This window comes from Oratosquilla oratoria, chromosome 20 (assembly GCF_046742065.1).
Source record: "Oratosquilla oratoria isolate Oo_2021 chromosome 20, ASM4674206v1, whole genome shotgun sequence".
NCBI lineage: Eukaryota > Metazoa > Arthropoda > Malacostraca > Stomatopoda > Squillidae > Oratosquilla > Oratosquilla oratoria.
The window spans coordinates 56601061-56611060 of NC_134796.1; positions in this window are offsets into that span (position 1 = coordinate 56601061).

The following is a 10000-nucleotide window of genomic DNA, read 5'->3' on the forward strand; positions in this document are numbered from 1 at the left end:
ATTAGATTGAGAGATCGTATCGTAATTTTTTTTCTTTGTCTTTTTTTTTTTTACTTCCTTAACCTCCCTCTCTCTCTTTCTCTCTCTCCCTCTCTCATTCAAAATAATTCTTGTTGATTAATCTATGAAGGCCATTTGAAGCGTTCCATAGAAACGTTAATTTGTCCTTTTTTTTTTTACTTCCTTAACCTCCCTCTCTCCCTCTTTCTCTCTCTTCCTCTCTCTTTCTCTCTCTCCCTCTCTCATTCAAAATCATTCTTGTTGATTAATCTATGAAGGCCATTTGAAGCTTTCCATAGAAACGTTACTTTGTCCTTTTTTTTTTTTACTTCCTTAACCTCCCTTTCTCTCTCTCTCTCTCTCTCTCTCTCCCTCTCTCATTCAAAATAATTCTTGTTGATTAATCTATGAAGGCCATTGGAAGCTTTCCATAAAAACGTTAATTTTTTTTTTTTTTACTTCCTTAACCTCCCTCCCTCTCTCTTTCTCTCTCTTCCTCTCACTTTCTCTCTCTCCCTCTCTCATTCAAAATAATTCTTGTTGATTAATCTATGAAGGACATTAGAAGCTTTCTATAGAAACGTTACTTGTATGAATGATTCTTTACGTACAATCTGAAATTTTACTTGTAATATATAGTCTTATATTGATAGCATTATTTCCTTCCAACATTACATATGAATGAATGAATGAACAAATATGCAAATAAATGAATAAATGAATAAATGAATAAATTAATAAATTAATAAAATAATATGAATAAATGAATTAACAATTTAATCAGAGTAATAAATCATTAAGTGAATAAATTAATAACTAAATGAATAAATGAATATACAAATAAATGAATAAATGAGTGAATAGTTAACCAAACAAATAAGTAAACAAATAAACTTTGATGACTGAATTGATTACTGAGCATCTTTAGACTAGTCTATTTTATGTTTTTTTTTTTTATTATTCGTGACTTTTGGTGCAGAAAAAAGTGAATACTTTTGTTACTTTTTTTCTGAAAGAGCTTCCCTTCAGTCCGGCTGATAATCATGTGCAAGAAGATGCGATATTTCTTGCGTGATAATGATATGGTTTAACGTCACACACTCCCCCCCCCCTATCGGGAGGCTAGGACGGTGCCCCTCACAGAGGACTTTGTAGCGTGGAATTTAATGAACCATGCCCTTGGTTCAACTTTGCCGGAGGCAGGATTCGAACCACCATCCCCCTCGACCTTCGCCGCAAGTAACGACGCCCTAACCCGCTCAGTCAGCGAGCTCTGAAGAATATGAAAACGATAATTTTTTTTAATATGCTTTTTTTTTTTTTTTTACCAAGAATTATCATAAATTGTATGCTTTGTGAAATTCTATCTTCTTGTGGATCAATAAAATAAAGAATTATATATGATCTTTTTAAGTTATTGATAGATAATAACAACTTAGATGTATTAAATAGTGATGGGACGATATATATTTTTTAACGATTCGGATACGATTCCCGATACTACTGTAAACTTCCGATTCCGATTCCGATACCTGTGATGCTGGGAAACAAATATTTTACAAAGTACATTAATTAATGATTTATCGGAAGCAGAAGTTTAGAACAGTATCGATATTTGTATCGGAATAGGAAGTTTAGAACAGTATCGGAACTTGTATCGCAATCAGAAGTTTATAGCAGTATCGGGACTAGTATCGGAATCGGAAGTTCAAAACAGTATCGATACTCGTATCGGAATTGGAAGTTTAGAACAGTATCGAGTCTTGTATCGGAATCGGAAGTTTAAAACAGTATCGAGGCTCGTATCGGAATCGGAAGTTTAGGACAGCATCGGAACTCGTATCAGAATCATTTAAAATTGTTGGTATCGTCCCACCACGAGTAATATATACAAGTACCAACAAAACCGCTTTTAAGGCATTCATCGCATGACTGATAGTTTTCGAAACCTCACACATTACGGACACCACCAGAAAAAAACAAAAAGCCCCTCCAGGACCTGAGTCTCGTAAAACGCGCCACAAGCTATTTTCATTTCGTCGCTTGTGCCCCTCAGGGCTTGGCGCAGTTTTTCCTCAAACAATTCTGTTATGGCAGAACATTTGTTATAGAACAGACGTGCTGGTTCTATTTGTGAGCTGCTGTGAGACAGTTCTTTTGGGAGAGGTTGGGTCGGGGGGAGTCTGAAGACGAAGAAGGCCTTACATCGCCCAGGGGAGCTGTCGCAACGCGTGCTAGGTCGTCTGAACGAACGAGAAGAGGAAGAAGAGACGAGGAACAAAAGCAATATTGAAAAAGTTAAAGAATATATGAAATACCAAAAGAAAATACAGTAAATTGAATAAATAAACAAACATACAACACATTTAATCATCAGAAGCACTTCCTGAAGAATAAGAAGAGGAAGAGGAGGAAGTACAAAAGCAATGTGGAAAAGATGAAGAATGTGAAATAATGAAAGAAAAATAAATAAAGTGAAATTAATGGATAGGTAAACACACACGTGGGTTGGGTCATCAGGTGCATTTCGTGACAAACAAAATGAACGAGAGACAAAAACAATGTGAACAAGGTGTAGAAAATAAAAAATACCAGAAAAAAATGAATACCTAAATTTAAATGTATAAATAAACATACAAACAAGCAAACAAGGCAACAATCAATATACATGAATATTTAAACAGATACATTTATAAACAAATATTTAAAAAACGAAAACAATGATAATAACATACAAGGAAGCAAGCAAAAAAGATAATAGATAAAACAAAGCAAGTAAGCAGAACAAAGCAAATAAGCAACACAAAGCAAACCTACAAGCAAGCAAACAAGCAAACAGCCAGGCACATAAGCAAAAACAAACACACAAACAAGCAAACAGGCAAACAAGCAAACAGGCAAACAAGCATACAGGCACACAAGCAAAAAAGGACAAACATGCAAACAAGCAAACAGGCAAGCAAGCAGACACAAAATCAAACAAGCGAAAAAGTAACCAAACAAGCTAACAGATAATCATGCAAACATACAAACAAGCAAACAAACCAACAAGCAAGCAAACAAACAAGCAGACACAAAAGCAAACAAGCGAAAAAGTAAGCAAACCGTTAAACATGCAAACATACAAACAAGCAAAAAAGCCAACAAGTAAATAAACAAACACGTAAACAAAAAACAAACCAGCAAACACAAAAACAAAAAAAAGATAAACAAGAAAAAACAAACGAATAAACGAACGAATACATGAAGAGAAAGCCTTCCGTATAAAATGCAGAAAGAGGAAATAACAAAGAAAGAAATATGAAAACATGTCTGAGGGTAAGACTAGTTATAGAAAGTCATGAAGAAGGAAGAGACGAAAAGAAAGACATAAAGAAAGAAGCAAAAGCAATAGAAACACAGTATAAAATCAAAAGAATAAAAAGAAAACATATAAAAGGGCGGACGAGACGGAAACTGTGTACAGAAGGCAGAAATGGGCATAGGGAAAATATAAAAACAAACATATAAGAAGCAAAAAAATAAGAAGAAGAAGAAAAAAGAGAGGGCGAGAAATAGACTGCATGGAAGGCAGACAACGAAAAAAAAATGGATTGAGAAAACTTGCCATACACACACACACACACACGACAATATGAACAGAGATCGGCAAGAACAAGATAGGGAAATCATTACCAGAGTCTAAGTCAGCGTTTCTTAACCAACCAACGTTCCCCGGAACCCTAAGGTTCCGCAAAAGGTTCCTAAGGGTTTCGTGAGAACAATTGAGATAATCTAATGCACTTTTGATTTTTTATTTAATTTCATATACGTAATATAACTAAACACGCATGACATATTCTTGGTTATTGTAATAATGTAAAATAGACATCACCCTATCTAACCTATTATTAAGATGAAAATAAGATGAGAAAGGTATGGTATATATATATATATATATATATATATATATATATATATATATATATATATATATATATATATAGATTTTTGTTTTTTTTTTTTTTTTTTTTTTTTTTTTTTGCGCAGAGGTTCCTTGAGAAATGCAATTTATTTTCAAGGTTACGCAAAGGTGAAAAGGTTGAGAAACGCTGGTCTAAGGGGTGGGGGGCTAGCATAGTAGTATTGTTATCAAAGAAATGCATAAAAAATCCTTCAATAAGAAATTATATTCATATGGAAATATAGGAAGAACTCACGATATTTTTACATTTCAACACACTGTTCATAGACAACTAATATTCCTACTTTTTTATTTAAGTTTAATTCTTTTCAATATATATTCTTTCCTCTCTTCCAGATATTCTTGAACATGTATTAGTAGCTTTTACCATTTATTTTGTTTGTCTGTAGACATAATGTAGTTTTATTTACTTTACTTTTGCAAATGTATTTTCAATAAACTTACTATGATATCCTTCTTCCATTTGCTTACAGCCTTTCCTTTTCCTTTCCTTTTATTTATTTATTTTTTTGTCACTGAAATTCCAAAAATTCTTTCAATGAAGATGTTCACTGGTCATTGTTTTTTCTTTCCTCTTTACAAGTGTTTTTTTCACATACAGTACTTCCAGTTCCTAGCCTGTGTTGTATTTATGTTTCTAGAGACCATTGAGCTGATATTCGCATACATAAACTGCCGTTGGTATTCTTAAAAAAATCTTTCCTTATATAAATCTTATATAAATCCTTGGAAGGGAAAGATTTATATAAGGTAATGTTTTCTTAAGAATACCACCGTAACAATCTTAAAAAAAAAATCCTTATATAAATCTTTCCCTTTCAAGGATTTATATAAGATTCTTATAAGGAAAGTGTTTTTTTAAGAATACCACCTTGAATCTCTTTATCTATATACCAAAGGCTTCTTCCCACTTACAAATAGGAAGAAGCCTTTGGTATGTAAATAAATAATATATAAATAAATAAACAAATAAATGAATGAATAGATAAATAAACAAATAAAAATATAAATAAATACACAGATACATAGAAAAACATTCAAATGAATAAATACATAAGCGAATAAATTGAATGATTGCTAAGGAAATAAGTATTTTGATAAATAGATAAATAAATGAATAAACAAATTATTATATTATATATATATATATATATATATATATATATATATATATATATCAACCATAATTAATATTAATTCTAAGCCATCAACATCAATTAACTCGAGGAGGCATACATGCAAAAATTGCTACGTGGTCAAACTAAGGACTCGAATCTCCACTCGCACGTAACAAGTGACAGTGATTTAGCCTATTGTGGTTGATAAATGTAAATCTGTTTACTGGGACCCATTCAGTGTTATATATATATAGACTCTATATATATATATATATATATATATATATGTATATATATATATATATATGTGTGTGTGTGTGTGTGTGTGTGTGTGTGTGTGTGTGTGTGTGTGTGTGTGTATAATCATTAAGATTCTCAAGCCTATCCACCACGTCATGGTGTCAACTCTTAGATAGGATACATACATACATATATATATATATATATAATATATATATATATACATACATACATACACACATATATACATACATACATACATACATACATACATTACACACATACAAAACTTGCACAATGGGAACAGTAACAGTGACGATTTGCATTCCCGAGGTACTTTTTTGAATGGACTCGATACCGGGGCTGCAGGTTGGTAGTCCACAAAGCTAACCACTACACCAGCGAGTCATCTTGATTCTGTTTATGCGTTGCGTTCTTGGAAACATAATGGAACATATAAATCCATTCAGAACGTTTCAATATCAGATTAAAAACATTAGTTAATGCCACCCTCGGAAGTATTCAATTCCTTTTGGAATGAATATTTGATGAACGAGTTATCCAGGCCTGGAATGAAAGGCCTGAATAGAAGCGTAGCTCTGGAAAGCGAACGAAAAGACCCGCTGGAATTGGCTCCTCTACTCCTCAGATACCGTTGGGCCAATTTGACGGTGATTAAGCAAAGAGTTAGGAAGAGGTTTCTGTGTGTTGGGACAGGTGTGATGGAGATTTAGAGGGTCAGGGAGAGACAAAAAAAATAAAAAATAAAAAAAAGGATTTCACTTCATTTGTAAATGACTTCGAGAGATTTCGAATTTCGTTCGAAAAGGGGAGTTCGCTCGATACACCAGTTTTCGTTCTCCAGTCTTCAGGGTCCATGTACATGAGGACAGAATAAGGTAAGAGGTGGATAAGAAGGTGGGAATGGAGGTGGTGACAATGATGGAGATGAAGGTGGATTAAGAGGGGGAGGAGGAGGAGTGATAGGAGGAGGAGGAGGAGGAGGCGAAGGAGAGAGAAGGCAAGAGGAGGAAGCGCAGGAGGAGGGAGGAGGAGGAGGAGAAGGAAGAGCAGGAGGATGAAGAGGAGGAAGATTAAGAATAGGGGGATGATGTTTACGAGTAGAGGAGTGAGGATAAGGAATACAAGAATTAGGGTGATGAAGATTTGGATGATGAGGATACGATGACGACGACGACGACGACGATGACGACCACGAAGTTGTTGTTGATGTTAATGTTAATGTTAATGTTAATGATGGTGATGGTGATGATGATGATGATGATGATGATGATGATGATGATGATGATGATGATGATGATGATGATGATGATGATGATGATGAAGACGACGACGACGACGATGACGACGACAACGACGACGATGACGACGACGACGACGAAGAGGAGGAAGAGGAAGAAGGGATAGAAGAGGAGGAGGAGGAGGAGGATAAGGATGGTGATAAGAATAATCATGAGGAGGAGGAAGAGGAGATATAGGCAAAAATAAAGCTGATTAATGTTGTGATTGAACCAAATTTTACTTTGGCTAATAAAATAGGAATAGAGTGAGTCGAAGAAAGAAAATATTGACAGGATGGGGGGGAGGGTAGGGGTGTGGGGGGGCAGTGGTAATCTTGATAAGTAAGGCAATAAAGAGTAATCGAGAGTGAAAGGCGAAATAAAACGAGCCTTAGCAGTTACGTTAACGATGGCGAACTTATCAAGCACATCGCCAGTTCAACGAAATGGCGAACGATTGATAAAGGAAGAGGGAAAATGGACAACTAAACGAGCATGTAAATCAAGGAACTCCACCAGATTTCAGTCCCGGATTAAAAAAAGAGAGAAAGAGAGAAAAAAGATAGGACGGCAGGAAGTCACGTAGGAAGACGGAGACAGACAGAAAGACGGACCGACAGAGACAGACAGAAAATGACAGAGACAGAAAGAGACAGAGACAGAGACAGACAGGCATGCAGACTGAAACGGACAAATACAGACATAAACAGACAAGAAAACAGACAAACAGGCAGATAGACAAACACAGAGAGGCAGACAGACAGTAAGAATGTGGGATGCAAGGTGCATATAAGTATATAAAAATAATAGATAAATAGACGAATAAGTAGATAAATGTACACAAACATATGAATAGATAAATATATGAACAAGTTAACCAATAAATTAATAGACATATAAATACATAAATAGATTAATTGATAGATAAAAATAAAAATAAATTTATATATAATAAATATATAGATAAACAAATAATTATATGAATAAATAAATATGTGAAAAGATGTCTTTATTTTCTTCTATTCTATCACATTTTATCTTATTACATTTTATTTTATTTCTTTCTTCATGTTATCTAATTATTTTTGCACTTTCATTTCATCTTGTATGACTTTAGGCTTTGGGCTGTCATGATAAATTTGTAGGAATAATTTCAGTTGGTACCGGCCGCGGTTCGATTCAGCTAAGAGAAACTCTGTCTATCAAAAGGTCAGTCAGTTTCTTTTGAGTCTGTCGCGCCGAAATCTATACAGTGCTGCACGGCCCCGAGGGCGTAAAAACGCTCTGAGAGGTACAGCGTGATCGATGTGTTTCATTTCAAGAACAGCTGGTCGAGATTGGAGGGGTAGGGTGAGGGTGAGGGTGAGGATAGGATAGCAAACATTCCAAAACCCTAAAAAAAAAAAAAAAAAAAAAAAAAAAAAAAGGAGGAAGGAAAAAATATACAAATAAAATGTGAAAAACATAGGTTGATATGAAATAGTGAAAAAACTGGCTGGACCATGGGTGTAGGTACATGAGAATGATAAAATACATACAGCCCTTAATCCCGCCTTTGTAAAGGGGTAGCCTTTTCAATGGGCTGTTTTTACCTTCCCCATATAGTCATTTCATACTACATGGTGTGAGTAATAATAATCATGATGATTATAAAAGAGTAGAATATATACTGGAGGGAGGGAAGGAGAGAGAGAGAGAGAGAGAGAGAGAGAGAGAGAGAGAGAGAGAGAGAGAGAGAGAGAGAGAGAGAGAGAGAGAGAGAGAGAGAGAGAGAGAGAGTGTGAGAGAGAGAGAGAGGAGGTGAGGGAGAAGGAGAGGGAGAGAGAGGAGAAATACAAAGAGAGAGAGAGGAGAGAGAAAGAGAGTAAGCGAGAGAGAAAGCAAGAAACAGAGAGAAGGGAGAGAGAGAGAAACGAGAGAAAGAGAGAATAAGCATGAGAAAGAGAATAAGAGAGGGAAAGAGAGTAAGCGAGAGAGAGAGTAAACAGGATAGTGTAAACAAGAGACAGTAAACGAGAGAGAGAGAGAGAGAGAGAGAGAGAGAGAGAGAGAGAGAGAGAGAGAGAGAGAGAGAGAGAGAGAGAAAGTAGTCGAGAGTAAACAAGAATAAACGATAGAACGAAAAAAAAAAAATCCAAGTGTAAATAACTGATCATATTGATTCATCTCAAGAAGGGTTGGAGAAAGGAAATGAATACAAATTGAAAAAGAAAAACGGAAATATGAAAGTAAGTATTTGTTTTGTGGGAACTAGCCTCGATCAATACAGGAAGAGAACACAGAAGAGAAGGAGGGAGAGGGGGAGAGAGAGAGAGAGAGAGAGAGAGAGAGAGAGAGAGAGAGAGAGAGAGAGAGAGAGAGAGAGAGAGAGAGAGAGAGAAAGCGAGAGAGAGAGAGAGAGTAAGCGAGAGAGAAAGCGAGAGAGAGAGAGATAGTAAGAGAGAGTAAGCGGAGAGAGAGAGAGAGAGAGAGAGAGAGAGAGAGAGAGAGAGAGAGAGTCAGCGAGAGAGAGTAAGCGAGCGAGCGAGAGAGAGAGAGAGTAAGCGAGCGAGCGAGAGAGAGAGAGAGTAAGCGAGCGAGAGAGTAAGGGAGAGAGAGTAAGAGAGAGAGAGTAAGCGAGAGAAAGAGAGAGCGAGAGAGAGAGGAGATAGAGAGAGAGAGAGAGTAAGCGAGAGAGAGAGAGAGAGAGAGAGAGAGAGAGAGAGAGAGAGAGAGAGAGAGAGAGAGAGAGAGAGAGAGAGAGAGAGAGAGAGAGAGAGAGAGAGAGGTGGGGGGGAGTGGGAGAGAGAGAGAGAGAGGGGGAGAGAGCGAGAGAGAGAGAGAGAGAGAGAGAGAGAGAGAGAGAGAGAGAGAGAGAGAGAGAGAGAGTAAGCGGGCGAGAGAGAGTAAGCGAGAGAGAGTAAGCGAGAGAAAGTGAGAGTAAGCGACAAAGAGTAAGCGAGAAAGAGAGAGAGAGTAAGCGAGAGAGAGATGTCTGACCATCTTTGATGACAGTGAGATGACTACTGTGGGTTCAAGAAATAAACAGAAAATAACAAAAAATTACGAGAAATGAAATAGATTGAAGCAAAATCCGACAAGACAGAATAGGTAAAAACAAAATAAAAATAAAAATATACATAACAAGAAATGAAAGTTAGAAATGAATTGAATAGGTAGATAGAAAGGCAGAGATATAATGATGAAGGAAAAAATACATATAACAAAGGGAAATAGAATAAAGTAAAAATAAATTAAATAAATTAAACAAACAGATACAACGGATTAAAACAGAGATAAAACGAAAAAACGAAAAGAAAAGATATAAATTAATAGATGAATATGATAAATAGAAAAAAGTAGATTAATGTCTATTGGAGCTGATAAATGACGAGGCG